This window comes from Denticeps clupeoides, unplaced genomic scaffold, assembly GCF_900700375.1.
Source record: "Denticeps clupeoides unplaced genomic scaffold, fDenClu1.1, whole genome shotgun sequence".
Classification (NCBI taxonomy): domain Eukaryota; kingdom Metazoa; phylum Chordata; class Actinopteri; order Clupeiformes; family Denticipitidae; genus Denticeps; species Denticeps clupeoides.
The window spans coordinates 46,420-62,678 of NW_021629752.1; positions in this window are offsets into that span (position 1 = coordinate 46,420).

A 16,259-nucleotide genomic window follows, 5' to 3' on the forward strand; every position below is an offset into this window, starting at 1 on the left:
TCCCTGGTAGAACCAACAAAACCAACATTTTCTTTTAGTCAAACCCATCAAGGTTCGTGGTGTGGAATATTTGGTTATTACATTATTACAGTGCTGAACTCTCCACCAGAGGACCGTCTTCCTGTGAACTTTCCAAGGACACCTTCGAGTGGCACAGGACCAGTTTAATTGGTGCTGTCTCTTGAATGACTAGGAAATTCCCGCTGGTTCTAATTTTTCCATCCCGTTCTGATGTCTTGTTTGACTTCCTCCCGTAATAACAGGAGCCACCTTGCTGCGAGCAAACAGAGGGCCTTCTGTTTCACGCTTTATCAGAGGACCAAAGAAACCTAAAATAGCAGCTACCAGGTCCGTCTCCGTTCTCTTCTCACCAGTCTACAGAGCACATGTGGTACGTGAGATGAAATGCACAAACTCTCTTTATTCACTGTTTTGCAGAAAGACTAAGGCTGCAAAACATTGTCCCTGTTGCATATACACCAGTCAAAGTCTGGGCGGCCCAACTCGTGCATGGCTGCTGCATTTTTTACCTTATAGAATGAAACTGAAGACGTGGGAATATGAAATTAAATAGGTGAAGAAACAAGAAGTTGAAGATTTGCATCTCCAAATCGGGGAGCTTTTTCTGAGCATTGGGAGGGCGCGGCCCTGGATCCACCCACAGCATTACCTGTGAATTCATAAATGCACCGGCCTAGTGGGTAACACACTCGCCTATGAACCAGAAGACCCAGGTTCTAATCCCACTTACTACCATCGTGTCCCTGAGCAGGACACTTAAACCTGAGTGTCTCCAGGGGGACTGTCCCCTGATTGTAGGGCTCTCTGGATAAGGTATATGCTGTCAATTTAAATATAAATTGACCCCTGTCCAACACAGCCAATGGTGGGTAGACAGTGGTGACCTAGCGGGTAGGGTAAGGTCCCGTAAGGTCCCCTTGATGAAGGTCCCGTCCCCACACACTGTTCCCTGGGCGTCTGTCATGGTGCCCACTGCTCACCAAGGGTGATGGTTAAATACAGAGGACACCGTGTGTTGCTGAAGTGTTTCACAATGACAATCACAGCACTGCTCTGCCGCTGTTAGAGCGACCTCTAGAGGCCAGGGACTGCTACAGTAAGAATATACTAATAAGGTCTGGCAGAGAAAAGGTGCCTCTAGAACAAGACCAGATTTTAAGTGAAGTGATTGTCACATGTGATACACGGCAGCACAGCACACGGTGCACACAGTGAAATGTGTCCTCTGCATTTAACTCATCACCCTTAGTGAGCAGTGGGCAGCCCTAGGAGCAGATAAGCATCTTGGTGCCCCGGCAAGTTCCACTCAGCAAATGTGAAATATGTTTCGCAGGTGGGAGGTGGAAAAACGTCCCATTGCTGTGAAGAGGAAGCCGCCCTGAGCTTTCTGGTCATTTCCACTGTCGATTTCACAAATATCAGCTATTTAATCAGTCAGCGTGTAATGGTTTGCAGTAAAGGAAGCATGCTGCTCGTCTTTAAATTATAGCTCTGCGGTATCTCTAGCTCTATGCACTTACATAGATGTATATTGCACCTGCTTGTAATGTGCAATGGCTAAAAGAATAGATTTTACTGGACCTTTAAACGAATTGCATTTAAATGTCAGTGTTTTGGGGTTCTTTCTAACTACAGCATTCATCTGCAAATCCTCCAGATTTGATGGCAACAATGGAGGTAAACTGGCACATTTTGCCAACTGTGAATCATGTTGCACCAGCTTCAATTTAGCAGGATTGTTTTAGTGGACACAACAGGACAAAAGACCAAAAGTTCTACTCTATTCAGGGTAGAGGGTTCGGGCTTTAAATGTCCAGGTGGAAGATGCTTCTGTGGGTCTCGAATTATCGTCCAATATGGACCAATTGGTGGGGCTAGTGAGTCAGTAATGCTGCTTCTAATTTCCCGTCTTTTACACACACTAAAGATGAACTCGGCATCTTGTTAAATCCTGTAAAATGCAGTACGGAAGCCACTGGCAACCAGACACGCCCTGTTGGTGAAACTGGCCGGACAAGGAAATAATTAGGAGGTCCGTTAATGTCGGCGTTCATCAGGAAACAAGTTGTATTTTTAGCTCTAGGAATGGAGCACAATAAAACTCGCTCAAACAGCTTGGAGGCACTTGAAGAATTCAGACATGAAGTAAGAAGGAATCCATGAACTGGTTTCTCCTGATTCCAGAGCGAGAGACCATCTGAGGGACAATCTAAAAAAAGGAAAAGTGAAGTGATTGTCATTGAGAAACACTGCATGGTGACACAATGAAACATGTCCTCTGTATTTAACCGTCACCCTTGGTGAGCAGTGGCCACCATGACAGGTGCCCGGGGAGCAGTGTGTGGGGACGGTGTCTCCATCTAGGGGACCTCAGTGGCACCTTGGCAGATCGGGATTCGAACCAGCAACCTTCTGATTACAGGGCCGCTTCCTTAACCGCTAGGTCACCACCGCCCCCGCAATCAGCACTATTGTGCACTATTACTTCATCAGGTTCAATTCATGCAAAGTGCAAATATCAGCATTACGGCATTTTTCTTCTGATTTGGTCAATGACCTGATACGGTAGGAAATGTAGATTTACAAAAAAAGAGTTTTTTCATGAAAATATTTGTGTGATTGTATCTGCATATTTATGGAGTAATAAGTACTTTACTTTACTTTACTTCATTTAGCAGACGCTTTTATCCAAAGCGACTTACAATAGGAAGACACCAGCAATTCTCGTTCGATTTCTATAGAATATCGAGTTTACAAACTAAGAGCCCTGATAAGGCTTAGACTTGTCATTGAAGAGCATGCTCGGAGATTGTTTGGTGGTAGACTAAGAAAAATTATAATGTATTTATACATTTTGTATTTGTTAGTTCAATGTGTACGCATGTGCTTGTGTAAGTGTTAGATTTGTCTGATTGTTAGATTTTTAGTCTCCTTTCGTTTGCCGATCTGAGAGAGCGTGTAGGAGTGTATCTAGGTAGTAGTGTGTTGATGTAGGAGGGCGCAGTTCCATTTACAGCCCTGTAGGCAGCATCAAGGATTTGAACTCAATGCGAGCAGCTACCGGGAGCCAGTGGAGGGAGGTAAGAAGAGGTGTAACATGGGTGTATTTTGGCTGATTGAAAATGAGACGGGCTGCCATATTTTGGATCATCTAAGTAGACGTGAAATGAAATATGCGGTGAACCGGTGTGGGCTGGACGTGCCACTTCTTCACATCGACTTGAACTGAAGTAAAAGTGAAGAAAGCAACAGTGGTGTCATTTACGTAGAATTACGGGAAAAGCTGAAGAGCGAAACCGAGAGCAGAATGCCACTGAACTTGAAGAATAGTGGATCGTGGGTGGACGACTTGGCAGCAGGCCTGGCAGCTACCGCACTTTCTCCGGTAGGTGAGGCCTGTGGTTAACTGGAAGCTGAAATGTTGTACGTCCCTTCAAAAATACTACAACTGGACAACCAGAGACATTTTTTCATGGTGGCCACCCTGAACAGAGCAAAAGGCAACAAGACTACGCCACTGAACCCGTCATATATGTCAAATATGGCGGGATATGCCACACAGAAAAAAGGCAAGGTTCCCTTTGCAAGTGAACTTAAATGTGGATTCAAATGAATATTTTAACATTCTTTTACAACAATATTTCCAACTGGCAGCTTTAAATGCACTATTTTAAGGTCCCCTAGATCAAGGTGTCACCGCATGCTGCGCTGCTTTGTCACAATGACGATCAATTCACTTTCTAAGATCAACCTTTATTAGTCCCACAAGTGGGAAGCAGCACACAGTTGTTCAGCTCTTTTACTGCTGCCTCTGAAGATCGTGTGTAAGGATTATGGTAATAAAGTACCCTCTTATCATATCTGAAATAAGGGTGGAGCCACGGCCAGCTGATCCCGATACCAGGTCTGAGCCATCGGAGGGTGGAAGTAGAAGAGAAGGGAAATGCAGAATCCATCACAATTCACAAGTTGTCGATTATCTTTATTCATCAGCATCAATTTATATGGAAATTATAAGTATTTTTTTGTTTGTTATAATCCTGACTTTTTTGGAACCTCCAGCTCCACGTTCCAGACCGGAGTTTTGTGTTTGTCTGATGTTGCCTGAGTTCCTGATTCATGTGTATAAATGTGTCCTGCTGTGTCCTGGCCCTGTCCCGTCATTCATATTTAAATGCTGTCAACAACAACATTTATCTGCTGCATTTGACACCGTTAACCACAAGACTCTCTTGTCAATCCTGAAGAGGCTTGGAATTCGGGGCTCAGCATGGCAGTGGTTTGCTTCCTACCTTGATGAGCGATCTTACCAAGTGACTTGGAAAGGATCCACCTCTACCTCACGTAGACTCTCCACTGGTGTCCCTCAAGGCTCAGTGCTAGGTCCTCTCCTTTTCTCCCTCTACACGAGATCACTTGGTGAGGTCATTTCTTCACATGGATTATCCTACCACTGCTATGCTGACGACACACAACTCCTCTTCTCCTTTCCTCCCTCTGATCTTCATGCTGCTTCCAAAATCTCTGCATGTCTAACAGACATCTCGTCTTGGATGGCAGCCCATCACCTCCAACTCAATCCCACCAAAACTGAACTAATATTCATTCCAGCAGATTCTTCACCACATCAGGATCTTGCTATTTACCTGGACAACTCGCAGCTCTCTCCTTCTACAACAGCCCGCAACCTTGGAGTAACAATAGACAACCAACTCTCCTTCTCAACTCACATCAGCAATCTTTCCCGCTCATGTAGATTCCTTCTCTACAATATCAGACGAATCCGCCCTTACCTGTCAACCCAGGCCACCCAACTACTGGTTCAGTCCTTAGTAACCTCACGACTGAACTACTGTAACTCCCTTCTAGCTGGTCTACCACTATGTACCATCCCACCTCTACAACTCATACAAAATGCAGCAGCACGACTGATCTTCAACCGTCCCAAATTCTCCCATACCACCCCTCTGCTACGTTCCCTCCACTGGCTCCCAGTAGCTGCACGCATCAGGTTCAAAATACTGGTGCTGGCCTACAAAGCCAAACATGGAGCAGCACCATCCTACCTCACAGCCCTTATTACACCTCGCACTGCACCTCGTATACTCCGAGCCTCCAGTACTGCTCGCCTGGTCCCTCCATCTCTGAAGGTAAAAGGAAGTCGCTCATCTAGACTCTTCTCCATCTTGGCCCCTCGGTGGTGGAATGAACTTCCCCTCGAGGTCAGAACAGCTCAGTCACTGAGCACCTTCAAACGACAGCTCAAGACCTTCCTCTTTAGAGAATATTTAGATTAAATTGTAATTTTCTTGTTGTCGAACTTTGTGTACAGAATCCACAACAGAGTGAATAAAATAGATGTATTCATAGTTGGGGTCCTAGTGAACCGGAATTGATCTCTTCATCGATGGTAACTTGAAAGCACGTTGTAAGTCGCTCTGGATAAGGGCGTCTGCCAAATGCCATAAATGTAAATGTAAATGATTTATTTCTTATAACGCCCATAGTCACATACAGTACGTCTCAATGGGCTTTGACAGGTCCTACAGTTGACCCCGCCCCCACACTTGACCCTTCTGCACACAAGGAAAAACTCCACATAAAAACCTCTAGGAGAGAGAAAAAAGAAAGGAAGGAACGTTGGGAAGGAGTGATAGAGAGAGGGACGTCCTTCCAGGGTAGAGTGGGCCTGCAAGTGGTGTCTGACTGGTGATGATTTGTCCAATAAGAGAAAAAGTCCTACAGTTGTAGATGTGGACAAGTTCAAAGATTAGTATATAGAGTGCAGAGTAGGTTCTAGTCCAGTGTCATGGTCTACATTACGTGTCCATCATGATGCTGCTGGTCCACTTGAAGATCCCTGAAGCTGTAGTTGTAACGGTGGTGGTGGCTGTGGTGACCCTCTGGTTTGTTTCATGCTGAGTCGTCGTTTAGCAGTCGTCAGGAACCAGGATTCATCTGCTGGTCTCTTCACTGGAGTCTGCCAGTAGTCTGGGCGCCTGATTCCGTGTCAGACGGTGGTAAATACGTGGTAATGGTGGTATATTTGTTGTGAGCCGCTGGGTCAGTGACTGTGTATTTTTGGTTTTTAAATGGCTTTTCCTGCCCTGGCGGATTCATGACACTCATCCATTCAGTGCTGTTCACGTAGAGCGATTTGATCTCTGTGTGTTCCAGGATTGCTCCGGGCCAGGTTTTGTGAATGCCCTGCCTCTCATGCCTTTTAAAAGCAGCTTCTGTTGACTGATGACGTCAGGAAAACCCACAACTATCACAGATCTCCATGAATGAAAGGACTGGAAGCTGCTGCAGAAAGTCTTTCTACAAGCTCTGATCCTTGCAAAAGCATTTCTTTCCTGTAAATGGCAGAAATAAAATGTAATCTTGCATATTTAATGGTGCTACTGTAGCACAACACACAACTACATGGCAACAACATTACACAAGCATTAATAATACACTTTCCTTTCATAAATGACCTGTATCTTAATAATAATAAAAAACTATGAACGTATAAAATGATGTTTTGGCGCCATGTAAATACATTTATCATGTCATGTGATATTTATTTCTATTTTCCACTCCTCCGTTTTAAAAAGGGGGAGATAATGTGCATTAGAGGGAAGTACAGCCACCCAGAGGGATGTTAATTTAATGCGTATGAACGTGAGAGTGTGGGACGAGGTCAAACGCAGACAAGCCACACCGAAGCCACAAGAAGGACGTGCGTATAGACATCGAGAAGATGGGCTTCCCCACCGATACCGTCCTGAACGTCACTGTCCCCGTGGGTTCACAAACACGACAAATTAAAAGCTTCCTTCAGGGAGTCGTCGTGTTTGTGGTCGCCATGGTGCCAGGTCCTTTGCCAAAAAGTGATCCCCCCTTATAGAAACCTGTTGGTTGTCGTGTCACCTTTCATTCAAAACCAGAAGAGGTTCACAGGGTCATCTGAAATAAAATAAAATAATACCTACTGTTGTGAAAAGGCACATTTTCCACTGAGGCAAGTTCTGCAATTCTTCAAAGAAATCACATGTTGGTGACGCAAACCACTATAGATTTCGACATTTCTTTTTTTTGTTTTTTTTTCATTTTAGTCCCAAATACTTCTCCAAACTTCTAGTTTTCTGTTCAGCCACAGACAGAATGCTGACGTTGAAATTACAAAAAGGAGCATTGATATTACTGTGAAAAGAGGTTTAAAATCTTTCAGGTGCAACAATGTGGAGATAAAGCTTGCAGTGCTGAGAAGACGAAGAAGTGAATAGAGTGCTATAAATGATGAAATATGATGAGCTAAAACAGGGGTCTACCCTAATATTCCATATAATGGCATGGAATTCCATAGAAAATGTATATGGGATAAATATACAGTTTCTCATGCATGATATGTAGGGAACATTGTGGATGTGTTCCATGTTTAAATTACATCATTGATTACATAAGGGATGTGTGCACTGGGAGTAGGAGCTGCTAGACGGGATGGATGCTGCCAGGCTCTTGATGACATTGGCCCAGGTGAGATCTTCAAAAAGCTAAATTCCAGGAAATGTGAATGTGGCCTTTTATTTTGTTGGTGTTACATAACAAGGCCAGAGACCAGGCGCTCTCTCTCTCTCTCTTTATTCTGTACTTAGTGTTGGGGTGGTAGTAGCTTATTTGGTAACACACTCGCCTATGAACCAGAAGACCCAGGTTCAAATCCCACTTACTACCATTGTGTCCCTGAGCAAGAAACTAAACCCTAAGTTGCTCCATGGAGACTGTCCCCATAACTACTGATTGTAAGTCGCTCTGGATAAGGTCGTCTGCCATGATCCGGACTGGCAGGGGTTACTCCGGATCCAGAGTTCGGACCGGAGTTTCATGTTAGTCTTGTGTAATGTTATCTGATCGTGTTCACCTGGTGTATATTTATCTAATTGTATAAAACTATCCTGTTGGTGTCTGTTCGCCGTCGGGTCATTGTGCGTGTTCATGTTCCCTTGTCCCGTGTGTAGTCTGTATTAAACCCCTGTCCTGTGATCGTGCGAATGCGTCCTCCTTCATCGCCATGCCCACCCGTGACAGAATGACCCGACCATGTGGACGCAGCCGATCTACGCCCCGCTGAGATCCAGGGAGCCGTGGATGGTCAGGAGGACGTCTGCCCCACAGTTCCATGTTCAAGGTTCCATGTATGGACGTCCCCCGCCGCCGCCATCTCATCCGGATTCCAGCGACGCAGCTCCGGTAATCACCAGTGCCCTGCCCAAGCTCCAGTCCATGTTTTTAAAGTTTCCCCAAGAGTGACGGACTCTCGGCGGCCTACGAAAGCTACCGTGGGGTCGAGAGGATCTGTCACGCGGTCCATGTTCCCCCTGGCGATTCCGGAGGCAGGGAGTACCGACGAATCCGTGCGACCGGACCTCGATGGCCTACGAAAGCTACCGTGGGGTCGAGGAGACCGGTCGCGCAGTTCAGGTGCTCCCGGCGTTAACCGAGACGAGGGAGGCGGCGAACTTCCCAGCGGGGCGTACCAGAGACTGACCGGAGTGACTGATACCTGCGGACGGCGGACAGGATGCCGGTCCCCCACGGACAAGCCGTGCTTTGGCCCGGGCCTGACGCCGCCGGTGCAGGACAACCGCCACTCGTCCTTATGGACTTCTCCCCCCTTTCATGAACCGTTTTGTGGGGCACTCCCAGTGGTAGTGCCTTTGAGGGGGTAGTACTGTCACGATCCGGACCGGCAGGGGTTACTCCGGATCCGGAGTTCGGAGTTTCATGTTCGTCTCGTGTAATGTTCCCTGATCGTGTTCACCTGGTGTATATTTATATAATTGTATAAAGCTATCCTGTTCGTGTCTGTTCGCCGTCGGGTCATTGTGCGTGTCCTCCTTCATCGCCATGTCCAGCCCACCCGTGACAGCGTCTGATAAATGCTGTAACTGTAAATTGAAAAGCGCTGGGACCTGGGCGCCTTACTCTGGAACCTAACCCACTTGAGAGTAAAATACTCTCTATACTCTCGCTCTGCATTGAAATGGATTGGGGTCATATAAACTCATTTTAACATAGATTATTTTCTTCATTAATACATTTTTAAGTTCTAAATGTGAGGAGCCGAATGATTGAAACTCTCACAAGTGTTTCTTCATTCTAAGCACATACTAGTCAAATGTCTTATCATTGTTTCTTTAACACAAAAATAATTTTTCAAAATGAAGTCTATTTAAATAGAATATTAATAATATAATTCTTTATAGTCTTTGCAGTATGCGTCCAGAAAAGAATAATGTCTGTCATGAGACAGGAACAGGTAATGATGGTAGACAGAGCAGCCCAGAGAAGTACAACTAACTTGAAAGCACGTTGTAAGTCGCTCTGGATATGGGCGTCTGCCAAATGCCGTAAATGTAAATGTAATGTAACAACGTCTGCCACGAGACAGAAAAGAACAAGCGAAGGCGCTTCAAGTTCTTTCAACTGATCAAAAACATCTGGAAGCGCATTAAACCAGGACCAAAGACCACAAAGCGTAATATCAGACATGAGACAGAAACAGTGAAGCTCAGTCTAGAGCATCATATCCAAGAAGAAAAGAAGAAGCGAACCTGCTTCAAGTTCCTTCCATGGATCAAAAAAGTCTGGAGGCGTAAACAAGACCGAAGAAAATTAACATAGATGGAAATCAAGTACCAGCGACTGAAGCTAAGCAGGACACTTCTGGAAAACTCAATGTTAGAAATGAAAATAAAACGGCAAAGGAAGGAAAACAGAGCAGTCTTGAAAAGAAAAGCTGCAGCCATGATGGAGATAGAGGAACAGCAGAGCGGAGCGGTCTTGCAAGATTCAGCGGCAGCCATGATGGAGATACAGGAACTTCAAAGCAGAGCAGTCTTACAAGGTACAGCGGAAGCCATGGTGGAGACAGAGGAACAGCAAAGCAGAGCAGTCTTGCAAGATTCAGCGGCAGCCATGATGGAGATAGAGGAACAACATAGAGGAGAAGTCGAGCGAAGGACAATGTCAGCCATGTCAGCCATGATGGAGATGAAGGAACAGCAGAGTAGAGCAGTCAAGCGAAGGACAACGTCAGCCCTGAGAGAGAAACAGGGATAGAAGCTGAGCAGAGCGGTCGAGCGAAGGACAACGTCAGCCATGGCAGCCATGATGAAGATGAAGGAACAGCAGAGTAGAGCAGTCGAGCGAAGGACAACGTCAGCCCTGAGAGAGAAACAGGGATAGAAGCTGAGCAGAGCGGTCGAACGAAGGACAACGTCAGCCCTGAGAGAGAAACAAGCATGGAAGTAGAGCAGAGCGGTCGAGCGAAGGACAACGTCAGCCATGGCAGCCATGATGGAGATGGAGGAACAGCAGACCAGAGCAGTCGAGCGAAGGACAACGTCAGCCATGGCAGCCATGATGGAGATGGAGGAACAGTAGAGCAGAGCAGTCAAGCGAAGGACAACGTCAGCCCTGAGAGAGAAACAGGGATAGAAGCTGAGCAGAGCGGTCGAGCGAAGGACAACGTCAGCCTTGAGAGAGAAATAGCATAGCAGAAGCACAACTTGTGGAGCACCATTACTGATCTATCACAGTGACCTACAATGCCAGCATTCAACAAGTATAGATCTATAACGCGGTTAATAACACCCTTCTGATATAGATGATGCACGACCCATCTACTCATTATTTCATCACTGAAGCAAAGCAGATCAGGAGAGTTATAAAGCAGAACAAACCTTCATGAGACACAGATGAACAGATACAGTTCATCAACCATCATGTCTGAACTGCTCGGCCCGACAGCGCAGAGTTGCTGCAATGTTAAAAATTCAACCCTCGTTTAACGTTAACATAGAAAATGCAACGAGAATAAAAAATAACTAGAAGCCAAAATTCCAGGGGAAATTTTGATGGGTCTGTCCGGGCATTGGTCACAGCTGCGGGCATGGAATTTGTAAAATGGGAATTCTTTAATGTGGTACTGCCTTCGGACTGACCACTCCGTTGTTTCTTTACGTTTGACGGTCTTCGCGTGGCGGTCTTTAACGTAAGACATGTTCTTTTTTGCCATTCTCAGCACAATAATAAATGGTCTGTCTTTCTGACAGACCCAATGATGTTTAAAAAAAAATAAAGTAAAAGAATGAATCAATTTAGTATTGCAGCTTGTATCTCTTATTCTTTCCTGATCTTAAGATATATTTCAATGTTTGGTGAATTTACATTTATGGCTTGTACCAGATGTTCTTGTAAAAAAATAAAGGCAAGACCTGTTTTAAAGACCCTCAGTCTGATGTTACCTGGCATGAAAGAGGCATGATGGCACAATAGAGGTTAAAAGAATAAACGCTTTCTAGTTTATTAACACACCAGTAGATTAATATTGCAGCTACGTGTAAATATCGCATTGTGGCGGCGGAGGCCGGCCATGAGTTGGGACCAGCCTGCCTTGCGGGTGAGATACGTGCCGACAGGACGGGTGCACACGGGTACTATTAAAGGAGTTTGGTCTTTTACCAACTACTGAGGTGCCTGACACGTGACGTGGCCTGGCTGACACGCTTGATGTAACATTGCTATTCTCTTTTGGTTCCTTTACATGCTACACAATTAAACGGATCTCAATGTCTAATACAAAAATGTCCATTTCTTCTAGAAAGCACTGCTGGAAGGTTGCAGGTGCATTACAAAGTCCAAAGGGCATCCGCTCCCACTGGTAGAGACCCATTGGAAGTAGTCCCGCGGGTCTACTTCGACTTGCCAATAGCCGCTGGCTAGGTCCAGGGTGGAGTACCATATGGCCTTCTTCAGTCCAGGCAAGGATTCTTCGATACGAGGGAGCGGGAATGCATCCTTATGGGTGACTGCATTAAGCTTTCTTTACTTTACTTTACTTTACTTTACTTTACTTTACTTTACTTTACTTTATTTAGCAGACGCTTTTATCCAAAGCGACTTACAAGAGGACACCAGCAATTCTCGTTCGATTTCTATAGAATATTGAGTTTACAAACTAAGAGCCCTGATAAGGCTCAAACTTGTCAGTGAAGAGCATGCTCAGAGATTGTTAGGTGCTAGACGAAGAAAAATTATAATGTATTTATACATTATTTTTCAGTAGTCCACACAAAACCGCCCGGTCCCATCTTTCTTTTTCACTAGGACCACTGGTGCTGCCCATGGACTAGTGCTTTCTGTGACGATCCCACTGGCCAACATCCCTTGCAGCAGGTCACGGAGCTCAGGATACAGACTGGGGGGAACTGGTCTGTACCGTTCCCGAACTGGAGGGGCATCCCCTGTTGGAATCTGGTGCATCACTGCACTGGTCCAGCCATAATCCTCCTCATGGTCAGCAAAAATGCAAGTCCACCGCTGAAGCAGATTAGTCAGTCACTCCTGTTGGTCTGTAGTCAATCCGTCCCAACGTGATGATCGCTGTCCCCTTTGATACTCACCGAGCATATATCGACCTCCACTTCACAACCCCCGGACTGCCGCAGTACCAACTGTAGGGGCCCCTGGATGTCTGTCTGGTTTATGCGTGTGAACTGTGCCAGGGGTTTAAGATTTGGCAATTCTACTGGATAGGGTTGTGGGTTACAAACATGGAGGGGTATTCTGCCTGACCTCATCTGCACCAATGCCCGGCCGATCCTCCACTCTCTTGGCTCCCCTCCCAGATCTTCCACCATCACACAACAATTTGTGTGTCGAATCGCTTGTGGCACGCAAGCCCACACAATCATCTCGGTCTCAGTGGGCAGGAGGACTGATCCCTGGCGATGCAAACGAGCAGTTCCCTGGAATTCGGTCGTGAACATGTAGACTTGAAAGCTGCCAGACCAGGGTGGCCATTCTGGAAGAGGGCCTCCCAACAATGCGTAATCACGTTCATCCCAACGATGCCATAATCTGACTGGAGGTAGTCATTGTCCACTATAACGACCCCCTTCGCTGGCACCACCACCCCCCTATCTGAAAGTCCAAGATAGCATACCCAATATAAGGTAACTTCAGCCCATTGGCAGCTCTAAGAGTCAGCCAAGATATCTCTTCAGCCCCCTGAACTGGTTCCTTGCAGACATACTGTCGAAACAATGTTTCAATGAATAGAGTCACCTGTGAGCCGGTATCTAAAATGCAGGGGATTTTCTTCCCTTGGATCTTCACCTCGACCTCATGTCACTGTCCAACGTATGCGGGCTTAAGTGGAGTTTCTGTTTGAGTTCCACCCTCGGCCACCCGCCCAACAGTGGCTGAGGTGGTCAAAAATCCTGGGGTGGGGCTTGTCGTTGGGGGCACTCCCGCTGCATGTGGACAGGCCGGCTGCAACGCAGGCATATCGTCGCCCTTGGTCATCCCACCTAAGGGTCCTCTCTCGCCTTCGTGACTGCCAGTCATGGGCTTCAGACCAGCCATAGTCTCGTGCACTGGACTCTTCAGCGTCTTTCTCCAGCGAACTTTCTCAAGCAACATGGTTTTCAGATGTTTCTGTGCTTTTGTTTTGCATGGAGATTCAACACCTCCGTTTTCCAAATCTTTGTCAAATGGCAAGAGGTGTGAAATGCCTGCCACAGGTTCTTGTGATACCCTGCACCTCTTGGTCATCAACCAGTACATCATTGGGCCAACTTCCAAAGAAACATGGGACCTCTACACCACCTTCGAAGTTTGTAAAAAGTTTGCCATCTTCAATCCTCTTGAAGCGTCATCTGCTGGATTATCCTTGGAGCAAATTTACCTCCATTGCCAAGGGTTTGATGCCCCTCGGATGGTTGGTATTCCATTAGCTACAACTGTGTAAAACCTTTGATCCTCATTCTTGATGTTTTTTAACACTGAAGCACCGGGGCCTGGGCGCCTTACTCTGGAACCTAAACCACTGGAACCTAAACCACTCTCGCTCTGTATTTAAATGGATTGGGGTCATGCAAACTCATTTGTAAGATTTTTAACATAAATAATTACTATTAACATATATCATCTTTTAAATGAATACATTTTTAAGTTCTAAATGGGAGGTGTCAGAATTGGCTCCAGGTGATCGCAACAGCTGAAGCCAATTCTGACCGCCTATAAATGACTGTAACTCCGCCCATTCTGCAGCGGCGTCATTTTCGTGGACTCTGTGCACGAACTTGAGTTATTTGTATCTATTTATTTCCCAGCATGTCCCGCCTCTGCGCTTCCTTCCCCCGTCAGCTCGCCGACGCGACAGGAGGAGCTGAATGATTGAAACTCTCACAAGTGTCTATTTCAAAAAGTCTATTTAAATAGAATATTAATAATATAATTCTTTATAGTCTTTGCAGTATGCGTCCAGAAAAGAATAATGTCAGTCAGACAGAAAAGAAGAAGCGAACCTGCTTCAAGTTCCTTCCATGGATCAAACAAGTCGGGGAGCGTAAACAAGACCGAAGAAAACGAACAAAGATGGAAATCAAGCAACAGCGACTGAAGCGCAGAGTTGCTGCAATGTTAAAAATTCAACCCCCGTTTAACATTAACATAGAAAATGCAACGAGAATGAAAGTGTTTTAATGTTTTTTAAAAAGAATGAAACAATTTAGTATTGGAGCTTGTTTTTAGCTCTAGATTTTACATGTAGGCTGGGGGGGAAATAAGATATATACAATATACAAGCAGAGTATTAGGTTATAAGTGTCTTAGAGGGTATCGGAGGTCATGGCCCATGTGGTGTGCTAATCCTGTTAGCCGGTACGAAAGTCTGTATTGTCCACACATTTGTGTTGAAGCTGCTCTGTGTATTCTTTTGTTAGGCAGAGAAATTGTCTTATACTTTACATTCGTGCAAACTAAGTTAGGAAATCAGTAAATTTAAAAGGTGTTGATTTGAGGGGTAGAACGCGCGATCAGCCGAGACGTGGGCGCGTCGGACGTCTGATGACGCGTGTGCACGCGCACTCGTGACGTGACATGTGTGGAGATTGTCAAGACTCTGGACATGTGAGACACCATACGGTCACTCTCCGGATAGCCAACACACACCCGATGTAGTATGTAGTCAAAAGAAGCGTATTAAGTTCTGAGTAAACACCTTGTTGGCCTTCATTCTATGATTGGTTGAGTAAATTACTATATATATATAGATTATGATTAATAAAGTGAAGTGATTGTCATTGTGAAACACTGCGGCACAACATACAGTGCACACAACAGTGTGTGGGGAAGGTACTTTTGCTCAGTGGCACCTGTGCGGATCGGGATTCGAACCAGCAACCTTCTGATTACAGGCCACTTTCTGAACCGCTAGGCCACCACTGCCCCAATCCAAATTGAATTGACCAGCGTTCTATGATTGGTTGAGTAATTTCCTATATATAGGTTATGTTTGACCAGCCTTCTATGATTGGTTGAGTAATAATCTATATATAGATTATGTTTGACAAGCCTTCTATGATTGGTTGAGTAAATTCCCATATATTAGTTATGATCGAGCAACTTTATATATATAGGTTATAGTTGACTGACCTTCTATAGCTGGTTCAGATGTTATGATTAACCAGCCTTCTATAACCAGTTCAGTAAATTCTTGACCAGCCGTATATAATTAGTTGAGTAAAGTCCTATATACAGGTTATGACTGACCAGCCTTCTATAAATCGTTGAGTAAATTCCTATTTATAGATTATGATTGACCAGACTTCTATAATTGATTGAGTAAATTCCTATATATAGGTTATGATTGACCAGCATTCTATAACTGGTTGAGTTAATGCCTACATACAGGTCACATGATTGACCAGCCTTCTATAACTTAGTTAGGTAAATTCTTAACCAGTCTTGTATAACTAGTTGAGTGAATTCCTATATATAGGTTATGTTTCAACAGCCTACTATAACTACCTAAGTAAATTCTTGACCAGCCTTCAATAACTAGTTGAGTAAATTCCTATAAATAAGTTATGATTGACCAGCCTTCTATAACTAGTTGAGAAAATTCTTAACCAGTCTTCTATAACTAGTTGAGTACATCCTATATATAGGTTATGTTTGGACTGCCTCCTAACTAGTTGAGTACATTCTTGACCAGCATTCAATAACTAGTTGAGTAAATTATATAGGTTATGTTTGACCAGCCACCTATAACTAGTTGAGAGAATTCCTATTTATAGGTTATGTTTGACCAGCCTCATAACTAGTCGAGTAATTTCCTATGTATAGGTTATGATTGACCAGCCTCCTATAACTAGTTGAATAGATTATGATTCATGCTGATT